Genomic DNA, 20,853 nt, shown 5'->3' with positions numbered 1-20,853 from the left:
AAATTGTTCAATATCTCCCCCATCTCTTTTGGCTCTGCAGATAGCTGTCCACACTGTCTCTCCAATGGAAAATGTTATCCCTCGTTATCCTTTTGCTATTAATATAGCTGTAGAAACCCTTTGGATTTACTTTCACCTCACTTGCCAAAGCAACCTCATGTCTTCTTTTAGCTTTTCTAATTTCTTTCTTAAGATTCTTTTTACATTCCTTATACTCCTCAAGCACATCATTTACTTCATGCTGCCTATAATTATTGTAGATCTCCCTCTTTTTCCGAACAAGATGTCCAATTTCCCTTGAAAACCAGGGCACTTTCCACTTTTTACTGTTTCCTTTCAACCGAACAGGAACATAAAGATTCTGTACTCTTAAAATTTCCCCTTTAAATGCCCTCCATTTCCCTTCTACATCCTTCCCATAAAACAAAATGTCCCAGTTCACTCCTTTTAAATCATTTCGCATCTCATCAAAGTTAGCCTTTCTCCAATCAAAAATCTCAACCCTAGGTCCAGTTCTGACCCTCTCCATAATTATATTGAAACTAATGGTATTGTGATCACTGGACCCGAAGTGCTCCCCAACGCATACCTCCGCCACCTGTCCTGTCTCATTTCCTAACAGGAGGTCCAACACTGCCCCTCCTCTAGTAGGTACCTCTATGTATTGCTGCAAAAAACTATCCTGCACACATTTTACAAACTCCAAACCATCCAGCCCATTTACAGAATGTGTTTCCCAGTCTATGTGTGGAAAGTTGAAATCTCCCACAATCACTACTTTGTGCTTACTACTAATATCTGCTATCTCCTTACATATTTGCTCTTCCAATTCCCGATCCCCATTTGGCGGTCTATAATACACCCCTATAAGTGTTGCTACCCCTTTCCCACTTCTCAGTTCCACCCAAATAGCCTCCCTAGATGAGCCCTCCAATCTATCCTGCCAAAGCACTGCTGTAATATCTTCCCTGACTAGTAATGCAACACCTCCACCTCTTGCCCCTCCAATTCTATCACACCTGAAGCAACGAAATCCTGGAATATTTAGTTTCCAATCACAGCCCTCCTGCAACCATGTTTAACTGATCGCCACAACATCATACTTCCAGGTGTCTATCCAGACTCTAAGCTCATCCACCTTTCTTACAATGCTCCTAGCATTAAAATATGCACATTTAAGAAACCCCCCGCCTCTTATTCTCTGTTTATTTCCTTTTTTTTCTTTCTCCTCTTGTGCCCGAGTGCTTCCTTTTTCTGCTTCCTGCCTCAATAAGACTGATAAGACTGATAAACGGACTTTGCCCCCTGCCAAAGTATTGCGCACCAACCATCAACCTGGACAGAGCCACTGTCGTGACGCTGCCGATCGGAACGCCTGTTGATGTTTAGTTGAGAGTAGTGTTAAACTTGTTCATGATATATGTATTTTTACTTCTATTTATTTTTTACTGCACACTGAATGGACACTGGTTTGAGTAACGTTTTTTTGTTTCCTCTGGGTATGTGAGTACTCAGGAAAATAACAATAAAGATATACAATACAATACATTCTGTCTACTAGCTTTCTCTATTTCAGTCCCTCGCCCCAACCGTTCTAGTTTAAAGTCTCCCCAGTAGCCTTTGCGAATTTCCCCGCCAGGATATTGGTCCCTTGCAGTCAGAAACGGGTGAATTGATCATGGGGAACAAGGATATGGCAGACCAATTGAATAACTCTTTGGTTCCGTCTTCACTAAGGAAGACATAAATAATCTGCCGGAAATAGCAGGGGACCGGGGGTCAAATCCAGGTTAGCCGGGAAGTGGTGTTAGGTAAATTGAATGGATTAAAGGCCGATAAATCCCCAGGGCCAGATAGGCTGTATCCCAGAGTACTTAAGGAAGTAGCCCCAGATATAGTGGATGCATTAGTGATAATTTTTCAAAACTCTTTAGATTCTGGAGTAGTTCCTGAGGATTGGAGGGTAGCTAATGTAACACCACTTTTTAAAAAGGGAGGCAGAGAGAAAACGGGGAATTACAGACCAGATAGTCTAACGTCGGTAGTGGGGAAACTGCTAGAATCAGTTATTAAAGATGGGATAGCAGCACATTTGGAAAGTGGTGAAATCATTGGACAAATTCAGCATGGATTTATAAGGGTAAATCATGTCTGACGAATCTTATAGAATTTTTCGAGGATGTAACTAGTAGAGTGGATAAGGGAGAACCAGTGGATGTGTTATATCTGGACTTTCAGAAGGCTTTCGACAAGGTCCCACATTAAGAGATTAGTATACAAACTTAAAGCACACGGTATTGGGGGTTCAGTATTGATGTGGATAGAGAACTGGCTGGCAGACAGGAAGCAAAGAGTAGGAGTAAACGGGTCCTTTTCACAATGGCAGGCAGTGACTAGTGGGGTACCGCAAGGCTCAGTGCTGGGACCCCAGCTATTTACAATATATATTAATGATTTGGACGAGGGAATTGAATGCAACATCTCCAAGTTTGTGGATGACACAAAGCTGGGGGGCAGTGTTAGCTGTGAGGAGGATGCTAGGAGGCTGCAAGGTGACTTGGATAGGCTGGGTGAGTGGGCAAATGCATGGCAGATGCAGTATAATGTGGATAAATGTGAGGTTATCCACTTTGGTGGCAAAAACAGGAAAGTAGATTATTATCTGAATGGTGGCCGATTAGGAAATGGGGAAATGCAACGAGACCTGGGTGTCATGGTACACCAGTCATTAAAAGTAGGCATGCAGGTGTAGCAGGCAGTGAAGAAGACGAATGGTATGTTAGCATTCATAGCAAAAGGATTTGAGTATAGGAGCAGGGAGGTTCTACTGTAGTTGTACAGGGTCTTGGTGAGACCACACCTGGAGTATTGCGTACAGTTTTGGTCTCCTAATCTGAGGAAAGACATTCTTGCCATAGAGGGAGTACAGAGAAGGTTCACCAGACTGATTCCTGGGATGTCAGGACTTTCATATGAAGAAAGACTGGATAGATTCGGTTTGTACTCGATAGAATTTAAGAAGATTGAGGGGGGATCTTATAGAAACTTACAAAATTCTTATGGGGTTGGACAGGCTAGATGCAGGAAGATTGTTCCCGATGTTGGGGATGTCCAGAACAAGGGGTCACAGTTTAAGGATAAGGGGGAAATCTTTTAGGACTGAGATGAGGAAAACTTTTTTCACACAGAGCGGTGAGTCTCTGGAATTCTCTCCCGCACAAGGTAGTTGAGGCCAGTTCATTGACTATATTTAAGAGGGAGTTAGATGTGGCCCTTGTGGCTAAAGGGAACAGGGGGTATGGAGAGAAGGCAGGTACAGGATACTGAATTGGATGATCAGCCATGATTATATTGAATGGCGGTGCAGGCTCGAAGGGCCGAATAGCCTAATCCTGCACCTATTTTCTATGTTTCTATGTTTCTATGAAAGCAAAGTCCCTGCTGAGGTCCTGGAACACAAAGATTTAGACAGCCATGGACCAACTCTAACTAAAAGGTAAGATCTAACATCTGAATTTATGAAAATCTATCTGTATGGAGTTTAATTAATTTAATTGCACCCTTTTATTATGTGAATAAATTCATTCATTCATTCACTTACTTCATTTATTCACTTACTTTATCCATTGATGAAATTGAGGGCCTAAACTATATGTATCCAAAACACAGTAAATTAAACATTGTCACTAATGCCAGCTTGTTGTAGAGTAAAGTCTTTAACAGCTAATCTCGGAGCTGCCTGCGAAAACTTACCGGGAAAAAGTGCTCCGACCGGACATAGGTACTCGCGGTAAAGTGAAGCCGCGGTCTCAATTAATAAGCGGCCGATTCGCGAATGCGGAGCCGCGGATCATCTCCGCGGGCGGGCGGGGGGGAGGGGGGTGGGAGGCTGTACATAATGCCGTCTATAGCGGTCGTTTTCAGACCCCGACAACGGGAAAAAATATTAGAGGAACTTTTGAGAACGTTTTCCGTACGTTTTGGAGAGATAGAGGGAGAGATAGAGAGAGGGAGGGAGGGAGGGATGAGGGAGAGAGGGACGAGGGAGAGAGAAGTATTCACTTCTCCCTCCCTCTCTGGTCATCACGGTGGCCCAGCAGTAGAGTTGACCACGGGCGCTGTCTGTGCGGAGTTTGCACGTTCTTTCCCCGTCACTTGCCTAGGTTTTCTCCGGGCACTCCGTTTTCCTCCCACAATTCAAAGACGTGCAGGTTTGTAGGTTAATTGACGTGTGTGTGTGTGTGTGTGTGTGTGTGTGTTTGTGTGTGTGTGTGTTAGTGTCCGTGGATCGCTGGTCGGCAAGGACACGTTGGGCCAAAGGGCCTGATTTCGTGCTGTCTCTCGAAACTGAACTAGTGTGTGAACGGGCGATTGCTGGCCGGCACGGACTCAGTGGGCCGAAGGGCCTGTTTCTGCGCTGTATCTCTAGACTAACTGGACTAAACTGATTGAAGAACATAATTCAAACATCAAGTTGTCCACAAAGTGTAAAAGATGTTTTCATTTTATTTGGAAAGGACACTAAAGAAAACAGAGAAAGAGTTGAGTATAGGAGCAAAGAGGTCCTTCTGCAGTTGTACAGGGCCCTGGTGAGACCACACCTGGAGTATTGTGTGCAGTTTGGGCATGTTGGCCTTCATAACAAGAGGAGTTGAGTCTAGGAGCAAACAGGTCCTTCTGCAGTTGTACAGGGCCCTGGTGAGACCACACCTGGAGTATTGTGTGCCCACACATACGCACGCCCTCCACGCGCGCACGCAAGAATGCCACCACTCTGAAGTTAACTAACGATCGAATTTAATAGGTGGTAAACACAAATGCCGGAGAAACTCAGCGGGTGAGGCAGCATCTATGGAGCGAAGGAAATAGGCAACATTTCGGGTCGAGCCCCATCTTCAGATGCTGGGGTCAAACTTGCAAATCTGCTTCGAAAGTGAAAACTGCAATTCCTTTCAAATTCATCCCTCTCTCTCCCCTCTATCTTTCTCGCTCCCTCTCCCTCAAAAATCGAACGTAGACACAAAATGCTGGAGTAACTCAGCAGGTGAGGCAGTATCTACGGAGCGAAGGAATAGGTGACGATTCGGGTCGAGACCCTTCTTCAGACTCAAGAACCATTTCCTTCGTTCCATAGATGCTGCCTCACATGCTGAGTTTCTCCAGCATTTTTGTCTAACAACAAGTGAAATCACCTTCACTGGATAATAAACAACAGGTGCAGGAGTAGGCCATTCAGCCCTTCGAGTCAGCACCGTCATTCAATATGATCATGGCTGCTCTTCCCCAATCAGTACCCCGTTCCTGCCTTCTCCCCATATCCCCTGACCGCTATCTTTAAGAGTCCTCTTGAAAGCATCCAGAGAACCGGATCTCTTGAAAGCATCCAGCGAACCGGCCTCCACCACCCTCTGAGGCTGAAAATCCCACAGATTCACAACTCTCTGGGTGGAAATGTTTCTCCTCATCTCAGTCCCAAATGACCACAAATTCATAACTCTCTGGGTGAAAAAGGTTCTCCTCATATCAGTCCTAAATGGCCGACCACTTATTCTTAAACTGTGGCCCCTGGTTCTGGATTCCACCCAACATCGGGAACATGTCCAAACCCTTAATAATCTTAGAATCTTCTGAAGAAGGGTTTCGGCCCGAAACGTCGCCTATTTCCTTCGCTCCATAGATGCTGCTGCACCCGCTGAGTTTCCCCAGCAATTTTGTGTACCTTAATAATCTTATATGTTTCAATAAGATACCATCTCATCCTTCTAAATTCTAGAGTGCACAAGCCCAGCTGCTCCATTCTCTCAGCATATGGCAGTCCCGCCATCCCGGAAATTAACCTGGTGAACCTACGCTGGGCTCCCTCAATAGCAAGAATGTCCTTCCTCAAATTAGGAGACCAGAACTGCACACAATACTCCAGGTGTGGTCTCACCAGGGCCCTGTACAACTGCAGAAGGACCTCTTTACTCCTCAACTCCTCTTGTTATGAAGGCCAACAGGCAAAAACTGCACACAATATTCCAAGTGTGATCTCACTAGGGGTGGAGGGAGAGAGAGAGAGGTAGAGAGGGAGAAAGAGAGGGAGAGAGAGACGGGGAGAGAGAGAGGGGGAGGGAGAGAGAGGGGGGGGGAGAAGGGGAGAGAGAGAGAGGCAAAGAGGGAGGGAGAGGCAGAGAAAGGCAGGGAGAGAGAGAGGCAGAAAGAGAGAGGCAGAGAGGGGGAGCGAGAGGGAGAGAAAGGGAGAGAGAAAGGGAGAGAAAGAGGCAGAGGAAGGGAGAGAGAGGAGTGGGGGAGAGAGAGAGGGGGTGAGAGGGGCAGGGGGAGAGAGAAGGGGAGAGAGAGGGGGGAAATAGGTCAGCCATGGTTGCAAGGCAGAGTGGACTCAGTAAGTTGGCGATATGCAGAGTACTGCCCTGCTGACTACAAATTCAGAAAGGTCCAATTCAGACAATGCCAAGTGTGGGCTAGCAGTAGTGAAATGGGCCAAAGGGCGTTTTCCGGACGCTCTGGGCCCCCCACATCCACGCCGTTGCCCCGCAAGGTCGGCTTGGTGACTTTGGGGGAGTTATTGGGGCAAATGGTTTGGAAATGAGACAGAAACCGGCCTGCAGGGCCACATTAAGTGTGAATTCATGGTTAGTTATAAAGTGTGGGGAACCGCCTGCCAGCGCCTGTGCATGCTCCCGCTACTGCATTCAAGGGAATGCATGCATCACTGGCTGCATTGCTGCCTCCCCCGCTGCATGGCAGCGCTGTCACCCTTACCCAAAGATACTAGAGGAGCTCCTCTATATACTTTGCCCTTACCTGCTCTTCACAGCATTCCCGCACCACTTCCGGTTGGCTGGCGAACCGCTGGTCCACAAGGGCGCTTCCGGAGGGAGAGGGGACGCTTTAGGGCGGCGCACCGGCGCTGGCACAGCGGGACGGCGGGTCTCAGGCTTCCGGGTGGAGGGCGAAACGCCGCATGTTGGTTCCGGGTGTTTTTATGTTGTTGTTTGGTGCATTGAGGGTGGGATGGAGGGGAGGAGGGGAGGGGAACAGAGGGGCGGTTGGAGGGTCAGGTGACCGGTGGCGGCGCGCGCGGCCCTCCAACCGTCTCCGCGCCTGCGTGACGCGCACGCGCAAAGGGCGCGCCTCAGGAGAGCGATGACGAAACTGCCCGGTGATTGACAGCGCATGGGGGCGGGGCCAATCAGCGCATCACCGCCCAGTGCGGCAGGTTCAATCCCCATCCCCGACCACAGCAACACATCACATCCAATGCATCCCATACATGGATAATATTTAATTAATGGAAACTGACATTCATCACCTGCTCGACCTTGGAAGGTGGCAATAAAAGCTCAGATGGAAGCAAATATTAATGTAATTTGTCATGTAATGTGCTGGAGTAACTCAGCAGGACAGGCAGCATCTCTGGAGAGAAGGAATGGGTGACCTTCCTGGTCGAGACCCTTCTTCAGAGTCAGGGGGGAGGGAGACACAGAGATAAGGAAGTGTAAGGTGTGTAAACGAGACATCAAAAGGGGTAGGGATCAAGGAAAATGTAGAAAAGATCATTGTTAATTGGGAAAAGGTGACAAAGAAACTTTCAGTGATATAATTTAATCACGGGGACAGTCAGACTGGTCGGAGTACTAGGAAGGGGGGTGGGTGGAGATAGAGAGAAAGCATAGGTTACTTAAAGTTAGAGAAGGCAATATTCATACCGCTGGAGTGTAAGCTGCCCAAGCCAAATATGAGGTGCTGTTCCTCCAATTTGCTTTATGCCTCACTCTAACAGTGAAGGAGACCAAGGACAGAAAGATCAGTAACTCAGGCAACAATTCTGGAGAGCAGGAATGGGTGACGTTTCGGTTTTGAGACCCTTCTTCAGATTTCTAGTCTGCTTTGCCGGGTTACTCTATTAATTTAATTTACTTGTCTAAGGCTTTTATTCAACCATATTAACCAGCAGAGAAGTTGCACCTCGGCCTAACAAGGCTATCCCACCATTAAATAACAACATGTCTGATCTGATTTGAACCTCTCCTAACAGCTCCAATGGCTCTTTGCCTCATTTCTTATAAACAATATATGCAATTGTGCCTTCAGCATACTCAAATTCACCATCAGCCTTTGAAGAATAGAGTTGGTAAAAACACACAATTAGTAAGTGAAACAAAAAAAAACATGAATCTCTGCCTGAAACACAATTGAAGATAAATAAACAGGAGTGAGCTACACTTGTTTGGTGACCTTATTTTGGAACAGAACCCTCTACTTCTGCCGTTCTCTCAACCCCATTCGCCTGCCTTCTCTCCACAACCTTGACATGCACACAAATCAAGAATCTGGCAAGCTCCGTCTTAAAAATATCCACTGACTTGGGCTTCACAGCCGTCTGTGGCAATGAATCCCACAGATTCACCGCCCTGGGCTCAAGAAATTGCTCATCATCCCATTCTAAAGGTACATCTTATTCTGAAACTGTGACCTCTGGTCCTAGACTCTCCCACTGGTGGAAACATCCTCTCCACATCCACTCTATCTGGGCCTTTCACTATTTGACGGGGTGTGGAGGGTGCAGGGAGGGTTTGTGAGAATGGAGGGGATGTAGAGAGGGTTCAGGAGAGTGGAGGGGATGTAGAGAGGGTTCAGGAGAGTGGAGAGAGTGCAGAGAGGGGTTATGTGTGCAGGGCTGGGGCGTGGAGGGTGCAGGTGTGCAGGGTTGGGACATGGGGGGTGCAGAGAGGGCACAGGAGAGTGGAGAGTGCAGAGAGGATGCCCGTGGGCAGGGCTGGGGCGTGGAGGGTGCAGGTGTGCAGGGCTGGGTCGTGGAGGGTGTAGAGAGGGCACAGGAGAGGTTGCGGAGAGAGTTCAGGAAGGTGGGGACAGTGTGGGTGGGTGACAACATGGTGGCACATGTGGTGATATTTGAGGCCATCCTCTCCAGCTGACAATTCAGCAGCAATGTTGTATTGTGTGAATGTTTTTATACAATTATCATGGTGCCTTGGTACAGACGCACCTGGAGTAAAGGTAACATTTGGTCTCCTGTCCTAAATGAGGAATTAACATAACATAACATTTCATTAGACTGGTTGCAGGTTTGTCGTGTGTAGTGACTGGTCTTTCGTGCGTTTGTGGAATGAGGGGTGAGCTGAATGAAATGTCCACAGATTGGATAATTGCTGCATGTTATGTTACTTTATGCTGCTGGTAAATATTTATTTGTTCCATTGTCAGTACATGTGAGAATTTATCACTCGTGTCTACTGCTTTTTCCCCTGAGGGAAGAGTCCAGATCCAGGGGCCAGAATCTGTGACTGGGGTGGTGGTCGGTGTGTTTATGAGGAGGCTTGGTTCTGACTCTGAGGAACGGTGGAACAATGACTGTCCAGCTCTACCCAGTGTAAATGTGCTTGGTGTTCCTGCCTTCAGATTCAGATTCAAACTTTATTGTCATTGTGCAGTGTACAGTACAGAGACAACAAAATGCAGTTAGCATCTCCCCAGAAGAACGAACATAGAATAATGAGCAATAAATATATGTACGTACATACAGTCATAGTAGGCAACTTTATTTATATAGCACATTTCATACACGAGGCAGACTCAAAGTGCTTCACATAAAAACATGTCATACAATAAATGAAATAATAAAATGAAATAAAATAGAAGAACTAAAAGAAAAGAAAAGCAAAATTAAAAATGCATTATAAAAAGTGCAAAAGTTAAAAGTGCAATGTAGTTAAGATTTAGCTGAAAGCTAAAGTAAACATAAACGTTTTCAGTCTTGTTTTAAAAGTGGTCAAAGTTAAGGCAAGTCTTAAATCTTCAGGAAGTTTATTCCAGCTATTTGTTGCATAGTAACTAAATCCTGCTTTCCCATGTTTTGTATTTACTCTGGGAATCACTAGCAGATTGGTTTCAGAAGATCTTAGCGGTCTAGAAGGCTTATATAGTGGAAGCATGTCAGTGATATACTTAGGCCCTAAACCATGTAGTGATTTATAGGTGAGCAGCAGGATTTTAAAATCAATTCTCTGACATACAGGGAGCCAATGTAAGGATTTAAGAATTGGTGTAATATGCTCAAATTTTTTGGTCTTTGTTAGAACTCTAGCAACAGCGTTCTGAACAAGCTGTAGCTGCCTGACAGTTTTTTTTGGAAGACCTGCAAGGAGACCGTTGCAATAATCTAGCCTACTATTAATAAAGGCATGTACAAGTTTTTCTAAATCTTGAGCTGACATGAGTCCTCTTAATCTTGCTATGTTTTTGAGGTGATAGTAGGCCGATTTTGTTACTGATTTGATGTGACTGTCGAAATTTAAATCTGAATCCATAATGACCCCAAGATTTCTGGCTTTGTTTGAAGTTTTCAGGGACAGAGAGTGAAGGTGTTGGGTTACTTTAAGCCTTTCTTTTTTAGCACCAAAAACAATTATCTCCGTTTTGTCCTTATTTAGTTGGAGAAAATTTTGGCACATCCAGTCTTTGACTTGCTCAATGCACTGGCACAACAGATCTATGGGGCGATTGTCATTTGTTGATAGCGCTACATAGATTTGAGTGTCATCGGCATAGCAGTGGTGGTCAATATTATTATATCGCATGATTTGCCCTAGTGGGAGCATGTAGATGTTGAATAAAGAGGGCCCTAAGATCGAACCTTGCAGTACTCCACACGTCACGTTGGTTGGTTCTGATACAAAGTCGCCAATGGAAACAAAATAGTTCCTATCTTGTAAATATGACCTGAACCAACTTAAGACTGTGCCTGAGAGCCCCACCCATTTTTCCAACCTGTCCAAAGGTATTGAGTGATCAACAGTGTCGAATGCAGCACTGAGATCTAATAGCATTAATATTGAAACTTTGCCAGAGTCTGTGTTAAGACGGATGTCGTTTACAACTTTAATAAGAGCGGTCTCGGTGCTATGAAGAGGTCGAAATCCTGACTGGAAGTTGTCGTAGCAGCCAGTTGAAGCCAGGAATTGATTAAGTTGCTGGAGGACAAATTTCTCAATGATTTTACTTATGAAAGATAGGTTTGAAATTGGTCTATAGTTGTTAATAATAGAGGCATCTAGGCTCCGCTTTTTTAAAAGAGGTTTAATAACTGCAGTTTTCAAGGCTTTTCGGAAATTGCCTGATTGAAGAGAGCTGTTAACTATTTGCAGTATGTCTATTGCTAGGCAGTCAAAAACATTCTTAAAGAAGTTGGTAGGTAAAGCATCAAGGCAGCAGGTGGATGGCCTTAGTTGTGTCACCGTTTCCACAAGAGTTTTAGAGTCTTTGACATTAAAGCATGTCATCATTGCCACGTTACCTTTGCCTAAACAGGGTGATCCAACATTTTTGTTTGAAGCGGTGATATTGATGGCACGTCTGATGCCTTCAATTTTATCTGTATAGAATAATGCAAACTCATTGCATTTCTGCGTGGAATGGAGTTCAGGTGGTAATTATGTTGGGGGGTTGGTCAGTCTGTCAACAGTTGCAAATAGGGTTTTTGCCTTATTAGTGTTGTTGTTAATGATATTGGAGAAAAATGTTTCTCTAGCACTTTTTAAGTCTAAATTGTAGGCACGGAGGCTCTCTTTATAGATGTCATGGTGAATATGAAGTTTTGTTTTCCGCCAGATGCGCTCAGCTTTGCGGCATTCTCTTTTCTGGGCTGTTACAAAAGCAGCTTTTCTCCAGGGTGCCTTTTGCTTACCAGAAATCGTTTTAACCGTAACAGGTGCAATGACATCTATAACTTTCACAATTTTGGAGTTAAAGTTATCTACAAGATCATCAGCAGAACATGGGTTTAGAGGTGGTAAGAGGGAGATGGCATTTTTAAATAGTACATTAGAATGTTCATTTATATACCGTTTTTTGACAGTATTTGATTTTGTCTGTATGTCGGGAATAAAAGATATATTAAAGAAAACACAGAAGTGGTCAGACAATGAAGGATCAGTCACGAAAATATCAGAAACAATGAGACCCTTTGTGATAATCAAGTCCAGGGTGTGCCCATTACAATGAGTAGCATCTTTCACATGTTGAGACAGGTCAAATGTGTCTAAAATAGTAAAACATTCTTTTGCACCCTTGTCATTCAAATCATCAGTATGAAAATTAAAATCACCAGTTATAACTAGACAGTCAAAGTCAGTGGAGATGCTAGACAATAATTCTGTAAAGTCATCAAAAAAATTAGCATGATATTTAGGAGGCCTGTAAATAATTAATAGGAGAACTCTGGGGGAACATTTCAATACAGCACAAAGGTATTCGAATGATGGAAAATCACCAAGTGACATCTGTTTCCCCTGAAATACATTTTTAAATATAGCAGCAACCCCTCCACCTCTTTGTCCAGATCTACATACATCAAAAAAGTTATAGTTTGGAGGAGCTGTCTCGATCAGAATGGTTGCACTGTTATTTTGTTCTAGCCATGTTTCAGTTAAAAACATAAAATCCAGTTTAGAGGTGGTAATAAAATCGTTGACTAAAAATGATTTGTTATTAAGAGACCTAACATTAAGCAGACCCATCCTGATGGTATTATTGATAGGCTTTATGGTTGGTTTAGGTTTGGAGGTAATAGGTATTAGGTTTGTTAGGTTAGCAGTGTGTCTAAGTTTCCCTTTGTTTACTCTCTGAGTAGTCACAACAGGAATGCAGAAGGTGCCATAGTTTGACGTAGGCGACCTTGGGTTCAGCTGATTACGCGGAACTTCCTTCGTAATGTGTCTACGGCTGAACCCTTTCTTGTCTCAGTAATATTCAGGACTGCTATCAATACAGGAGGGGGGCTGTGGCGCCCTCCGCTTGGTTGTTATCTCCCTGCGGCCGTGACGTGGCAATGGTACTGATATGGGGCGTGGGCTGAGCATCATAGACAGAGATGCAAGTTTAATGCCACCTTTTTCCTGTTTCTTCAATTCATATGGAAAATCATAATGGGAGGAAACAGTGGAGCTGGTGTTGTTATGGCTATGGGAGAGATGAGGGTGGAGGTCATCGTCGATGGGCGAGTGCAGAGGAGGGTGGTGGCCGTTCCTCTCCAAGCCAGCATCAGCAGTGGGGGATGGTAGGGAGGGTAAGGGCGCGTCGATGGGGATGGGTGGGTGGGGGGGGGCTGTTGTCTCTCCTCAACGTCTGTGGTCTGACTGCGGCCTGTGTGTCAGACAGTGGCAGGGTAGATGTGTGGGGGGGGCTGTTGCCTCGCTTCTCTACCTGTGGTATGACTGCGGCCTGTGTGTCAGACCGCGGCAGGGTAGATTTGTGGGAGAGCGAGAAGAGAAGATTGTCCCTTAACAGTCTTGAGCCAAACCTGTTTGGGTGTACACCATCTGCTCTGAAAAGATATTTGCGCCCCCACAACAAGTTAAAGTTGTCAATAAAGCTCCTTCCTCTTTCATTGCAGACTCTGGAAAGCCATGTATTCAGTGCAAGTAGCCGACTGAATGTGTTTATTCCCCTGTCAACTACTGGTATGGGACCACTGATGAATGACTTAATGTCTAATTTGTCCAGTGTATCTAATAGTTCAGTAAAATCCCTCTTTAAAAGTTCTGACTGTTCTTTTCGAATATCATTAAATCCTGCATGCACAATTACCTGTGGGATTTTTGGGTTTTCCAGTATAATTGTGGCTAGTTTCTGGTTAACATCACTAACCGTCACATCTGGGAAGCAGCATGTTTTGATCTTCTTACTGGTTATATCCTTTATGGCTGAATCTCCAACAATCAGAGTGTCTGGTTCATCCGCTTTCTGTGTGATGGGCCCTTGTTGTCTCTGTCTGCTCCGTCTGTCCGGACGCGCCCCGGGGCTTGAGGTGCCGGTGGTGGACCCATGCGCAGCTCGCCTCCCTAGTGACGTGTTCATGGTCCGTCTCTGTCCGCGCCGTCTGTCCGGACGCATCTCGGGACTCGCGGCAGCTTGCCTGCCTGGCGACGTGTTCCGTCTCCGTTTCTCATCACGTTTCTGCGGGCTGTCGTCCGTGGACTCTCGTAGTGGCAGGAACCTGTTTTTCAGCGGCAGAGTTAGCTTCGGGGACGGGCTAATTCGGCTGGTACGTGCTACTTTAGCTTTAGGTAGCCTAGCATTTGGCGTCGAGTGAACTTGTTGATTCACTGTGGTTTTCCGTTTGGGCTTAGCGCCGACTTGGTGCCAGTAAGTGGCAGCTGGAACTGTCTCTTTCTTGTCCAGTTTCGGGAAGGATATAATGTAGCTTTCATCGTCATCATTTAGTTGTGTGTTTGTCGGAGCTAGCTCAGCTAACTCACCCATCGGCACTGTATCCTGGAGGACGTGTTCATGGTCCGTCTCTGTCGTTGACTCTTGCAGTATTTTTAGTCCTTTGTATTTTTCTAATGCTGCTATCCTCGTTTCAAATATATCCAGTGTCTGCAGCAGTTTGGTGCAGTCTGTGCATTTCCCAGTCTCAGTGCCTTCATGCACGTCAGGACCTTCAGAAGCGCCGAGCGCTTGCTTCATAACGAAATCCATGATTTTAGTTTTACTAAACGCAAATTGTTCACTAAATTGTTCACTAAACAAAACTCTGAGCTGACAAGGACTTGTATCCAAGTCCTTGTCCTTGTTCTTCACAAAAACTAAACAAAACTAAATAAAACACTAAACAAAACACACTAAAACGCTAAAACACTAAAACAAAACTCGGAGCTACAAGGACTTGCTACCTCTCAGTTCGGCAGACCGCACCTAAAAAGTGGTGCAATTTTTCTGGGGGAAGGAGTGTCCGGGGGAGGGGGTGACTGGCAATCATCGAGGTGCAGAGTTAAGTAATGCAACAGCCGCAGGGAAGAAGCTGTTCCTGGACCTGCTGGTCCGACAACAGAGAGACCTGTAGTGCCTCCCGGTTGGTAGGAGGGTAAACAGTCTGTGGTTGGGGTGAGAGCAGTCCTTGACGATGCTGCGTGCTCTTCGCAGACAACGCTTGCTCTGGACAGACTTAATGGAGGGGAGTGAGGAACTGGTGATGCGTTGGGCAATTTTCACCACCCTCTGCAGTGCTCTCCGATCGGAGACAGAGCAGTCGCCATACCATACTGTGATACAGTTGGTAAGGATGCTCTCGATGGTGCAGCGGTAGAGGTTCACCAGAATCTGAGGAGACAGATGAACCTTCTTCAGTAGGGGGTAGGGGGCGCTGGTAGGGGGCGCTGCACTGGCAGCGCCTGTTGGCAGCGTGTCCGGTTTTTTTCCAACTTTTTTTAATTTTTTTAGTATGTTTAAAAGTGTGTTTTTAATGTTTCCTTGTGTGTTATGTGTGGGGGGTGGTGTGGGTGAGGGGGAAACCGTTTCGGCCGCCTCTTCCATGGAGAGGCGACTTTTTCAGGCCGCCTCCCCCGTGGCCTAACAGCAAGGATCGGCGCCGACTTTCCCGGAGACGCGCCCGGAGCTTCAGCGGCGGGCACAGCGTGGACTCTCGGCGCGGAGCGGGAGAGACCTCGCTGGAGGGGAGCGCTCCGTTACGCTGGCCCGCGGCAGCCGGCAGCCTGAAGCCGCGCGCGGTCTGCAGAACTCCAGCTGGTGCGGCGTCTACAGCCCGGGATCTCACGTGGAGGACCCGGGGGGAAGAAGAAGCTTCCACCGCCGGCCCGCGGCCATCTTCTACCGCGGGTGCGGCATGGACTTATCATCTCCCCTGGAGGGGAGCTTCGACCGCCGGCCCTGCAGACTGCGGTGCTTCCGGCTGCGGCACGGCAGGTACTTTAAAACTTTGACCGCCGGCCTGCGGCCTACACCAGCCTGAAGCCGCGGTCTCTGGTTGGGAAGAGCCGATCCTGGACTCACCTTGACTTTGACTTTGTCCCTTACCATCTGGACGCCCGCAGCAACGGCTGTGGAGGGTGGAGGTCCCGACCACGGGGGAAAATGGAGGAGGACTGGCCAAGCTCTGTGCCTTCCACCACAGTGATGAATGCTGTGGTGGATGTTTGTGTAAAATTTTTATTGTGGTTGTGTTCTTTATTACTGTACCGCTGCTGGCAACCCAAATACCACCGACCTTGGTTGTGTGGCAATTAAATTATTTCAAATTATTTCATACCATTCGCCTTCTTCACTGCCTGCTGCACCTGCATGCCTACTTTTAATGACTGGTGTACCATGACACCCAGGTCTCGTTGCATCTCCCCCTTTCCTAATCGGCCACCATTCAGATAATAATCTACTTTCCTGTTTTTGCCACCAAAGTGGATAACCTCACATTTATCCACATTATACTGCACCTGCCATGCATTTGCCCACTGCAGTTTCATACCACTTCAAGCAGGGTGCAAGGCCACCAAATTCAAGTGCAGTTTCTTACCACTTCAAGCAGGGTGCAAGGCCACTGAATTCAGGTGCAGTTTCATACCTGTTAGGCGCTCCCCGCCCCTGGTGAATGCTATGTACTTACCTCTCTGTTTCTCTCCCAAGCACAGGCCTCGTGGCTGTGAGTCTGGAATCGAGGGGTTAAAGGCTCCTGTACCCGATTGGCCAAGCTGCGTCAGGTGACGGGTGACTCATCTGAAGTATAAATACCAGAGCTTCCCAGGATTCTCTCTCTTCTTCGTAGACTCTGACTGATGAGCAGACTGTTGGTGTGGGCCGAGGAAAGCCTGACCACATGGCATAGAACTTTGTGTATTTTCACCATTCCTTGTTAACAGATATTGAATTGGGACGGATAAGGGCTGACCTTAGAGTTTTCGTGTATTTTGGTTTCAGGGTTGTATCTCTTTGGGCAGGTTTTGGAGTCTCCGGTTCGACGGCCCATTGCGTGGCTGGCTGGAGCATTGTTAAATTGTTTGTCAGTTTATCCATATCCCTGACTGGGTTGTTTAAATCAGGTTTGAGTTTTGTGTTCCAATGAATAATTAAAACTGTTTTTTGAACCTGAACCTGGTTTTTGACTTGTGTTACGCGGCTCTGAAGTACTTGCATTCGGGAGTCGTAACAAAATGGGGGCTCGTCCTAAGTTTTGAGGACCCTAGACGTTTTTAGGGGGTTTTTTTGGTAGGCTTCTGGACTGAGGAAGTCTGTGTGTTGTGAGGGAATTTTTTCTTCCCTGTTTGTGGTAGCATTAGTGCCCAAGTTTTAGCTGGTGGTTTGGTGCTACATTAGAAATGGAATTTAAGGTGAAAGAATTTGTTGAGGCTCCTAGTCGGGAGTTGTTTGATAGATGTACGAAGGAGCATTTGATTTTGCTGGCTGAGAACTATGCCGTGACTATTGACAAGCATTCAAAGAAACACTCCATTAAATCGGAGTTGTGGGCTGCGTTGGTGGAGGGTGGGGTTTTGCCTGGTGGTGCAGACAGTCCCCCACCTTCTGTTCAGCCAGTTCAGAACATGGAGGCCGTCATTAAACTGAAGGAGATGGAGCTTGAGTCACAGAGAATTGCCTCTTTGTTAAAAGAGAAAGAGCTCATGCATGTTCTTGAAATGAAACGGCTTGAGCTTGAGGAGGAAACCAAAAGGGCTGAATTTCAGCTGCGGGAAAAAGAAATAGATAATTCCCGGGTTTCTTCTAGGGAACGGGAGTTTGATATGAGCAAGAACATCCGCCTGGTTCCCCCGTTTCGTGAGGAGGATGTGGACAAGTATTTCACAGTGTTTGAACGGGTGGCTTTGTCCTTGAAGTGGCCTAGGGACGTGTGGACCTTGCTATTGCAGTGTGTCCTTGTGGGTAAAGCACGGGAGGTGTACTCGTCTTTATCTGTTGAAAGCAGTCTGGACTATGAGTGTGTGAAGTCTACAGTATTAAGGGCTTATGAATTAGTTCCAGAGGCGTACCGGCAGAAGTTCCGGCGCTTTAGGAAGTTTGATAGTCAGACTTATGTGGAGTTTGCTAGGGAGAAGGAGGCACTTTTTGACAGGTGGTGCGCTTCTCGAGGAGTGAAGGATTTTGAGCTACTGCGGGCCTTGATGATTATGGAAGACTTTAAGAACTGTCTCCCTGAGAGGGTTACTACTTACCTTAATGAGCAGAAGGTGAATGAGGTGTCTAAGGCTGCGGTGTTGGCAGATGAGTATGTATTGACTCATAAATCTGATTTTGTTGGGCGATCCTATAGTTTTGGTGCACGGCCGGTTGATCGTGGTGGTGTCGCCGGTGGCAGTGTCAAAGCTGTTTCTGTGCCTGCAAGTGGCAGCACGTTGATACAGGGGGAGGTCCGAGCTGATAAGGTTGACGGAAATGTGAGGACTAATGAAGGTCCTGTGTGCTACTATTGTAGAAGGAGAGGGCACATGTTAAAGTCGTGTCCCGTTCTGAAGCAGAAAAATGCAAAGCCTGTGGCTTTGGTGGGTGCACAGAAGGCACCTGTCGTACCTGAGGTGCCTGAGTCTGATGAGTGTAGGAATTATTCTGCGTTCATCATGAATGGTTTTGTTTCTCTAGAGGATGGGGGTGATAGAGTTCCAGTATCCATCTTGCGTGATACTGGTGCTACTCAGTCCTTTATATTGGATGGTGTACTGCCGTTTTCTGGGGAATCATCGGTTGGGTCAAGTGTCCCAGTGGTAGGATTCGGGATGGATGACATGGTAGTGCCTTTGCATACCGTGCGTCTCGAGTCCGAGTTGGTTTCAGGCCGGGTAACTGTTGGGTTACGGCCGTGTTTTCCCGTTGGGGGAGTTTCTGTGATTTTGGGGAATGACTTGGCAGGAGGTAGAGTTTTAGTCACTCCTGGGGTGACGGCTGTTCCGATGGTGCAGAGTCCTGATAGATTGGCTATGCAGCATCCAAAGGTCTTCGCAGCTTGTGCTGTCACGAGGGCTATGGCTAAGAGCCAGGCGAAGTTTGAGGATGTGGTGGACCTGAGTGAGAGCATTTTTGGGGATCAGGATGATAGATCCTGTGTTGTGAAGGGTGTTTCTCCATCTCAAGATGGGATAGTGTCTGGAAATGTGCCGGTGTCACTGTCACGTGACCGGCTGGTTGAGGAGCAAAAGAGTGATCCAGGTTTATCTGATCTGTTCGACTGCGCAGTGCCTGAGGGGGATATGGATTCCACAGCAAAGGGGTATTTTCTAAGGGATGGCTTACTGATGCGAAAGTGGTCTCCCTTGGATATATCTGGGCATGATGATTGGAGCGTGGTTGATCAGATTGTGATGCCTCGTCGGTATAGGGACGAGATACTCTGTTTGGCTCATGATGGTCCTCTGGGTGGACATTTGAGGGTCCTGAAGGAAAAATGGTTGCAGGAGGATACAAAACGTAGTATTTTAGACCACGTCTGTACTTTTCGCTCTAGACTGAGGAGGGCATGCGAACTGGCAATGGGTAATCTTGCCTCTGCTCAGTCTAGGATGAAGGACTGGTTCGACAGGAAGGCTTCTAGTAGGAATTTTTCTCCAGGTGACAAGGTCCTGGTGTTGTTGCCTATTCCTGGTTCCAGTCTGCAGGCTCGGTATAGCGGTCCCTATCAGGTGGTTAAGAAGGTTGGTGAGAGGGATTACGTTATTGGTACCCCTGATCGGAGGCGTAAGACTCAGCTCTGTCATGTTAACATGATGAAACAGTACCATGAGCAGGAGCCTGTGGAGGTTGATGGGTCGGAGCTATGTCCTTCTAAGCCTGTTTTGGCTGCAGTGGTGCTGCCCCCTGACACGGGTGGTGATGTGGGGGAGGCACGGTTGTCTGTGGCAGTGACGCAGGGAAAGCTGTGTAACTCTGAGGCTTTGGAGACGCTTCCCTTGCGGTTGGCTCATTTGACTGGAAGTCAGCGGGGTGACCTGCTTGCTTTGGTGAAGTCAAATGTGTCACTGTTCTCGGATGTGCCTTCTCAGACGTCTGTGCTGCAGCATGACATTGACGTGGCCGGTGCTACGCCAATTAAACAGCATCCGTATCGGGTCAACCCTGACAAGCGTAATCGTCTAAGAAGTCAGGTTGACTATATGCGGCGGCATGGCATTGCTGAACCTAGTTGTAGCCCGTGGAGTTCTCCGTGTCTACTGGCGACGAAGGCTAATGGGGAGGACAGGTTTTGCACGGACTATCGGAAATTAAATAGTGTAACTAAGCCGGATTGCTATCCTCTTCCACGGATGGAGGATTGCGTGGATCGTGTGGGAAGTGCATCTTTTGTGTCTAAGTTGGACTTGTTAAAAGGCTATTGGCAAGTCCCTTTGACTAGGCGGGCGAGGGAGATCTCTGCGTTCGTTACGCCTGATGACTTTCTTCAGTACACGGTAATGGCATTTGGGATGCGCAATGCGCCGGCAACCTTCCAACGGTTGGTGAACATTGTATTGTCTGGTTTGTCCTTCTGTGAGGCATATCCTTGATGATTTGGTTGTGTGCTCCAGGTCGTGGATTCGAACACATCGGTCATCTGAAGGAGGTATTTCATCGTCTAGCGGAGGCAAACCTAACGATCAATCTGGGGAAGTGTGAGTTTGGCCAGGCCACGGTAACGTATCTGGGTAAGGTAGTGGGCCGGGGTCAGGTTCGCACTTCTCAAGGAAAAGGTGGGGCATATCGTCGCATTTCCTGCTCCAACCTCTAGGACTGAACTCCGTAGGTATCTGGCTATGGTTGGGTACTATAGAGGATTCTGTCCAAACTTCTCTGCGGTGGCTGCCCCTTTGACGGATTTGCTGAGTCAGAAGGTAGCTTTTGTGTGGTCCGCAGAGTGTCAACAAGCCTTTGATCAGACCAAAAGTCTTCTGGTGCGCGCACCTGTGCTTGCGGCACCTGATTTTGAGCGTCCATTTAAGCTGGCAGTAGATGCTAGTGATCGTGGGGTTGGTGGAGTTCTTCTACAGGATGATTCAGATGGGGTGGAGCATCCAGTTTCGTACTTCTCTAAGAAGTTTAATCGTCATCAGAAGTGGT

Source organism: Amblyraja radiata, unplaced genomic scaffold (assembly GCF_010909765.2).
Source record: "Amblyraja radiata isolate CabotCenter1 unplaced genomic scaffold, sAmbRad1.1.pri scaffold_418_ctg1, whole genome shotgun sequence".
Taxonomy (NCBI): Eukaryota; Metazoa; Chordata; class Chondrichthyes; order Rajiformes; family Rajidae; genus Amblyraja; species Amblyraja radiata.
The sequence above is the reverse complement of the archived record's forward strand: the minus strand, read 5'-3'. Positions refer to the sequence as shown.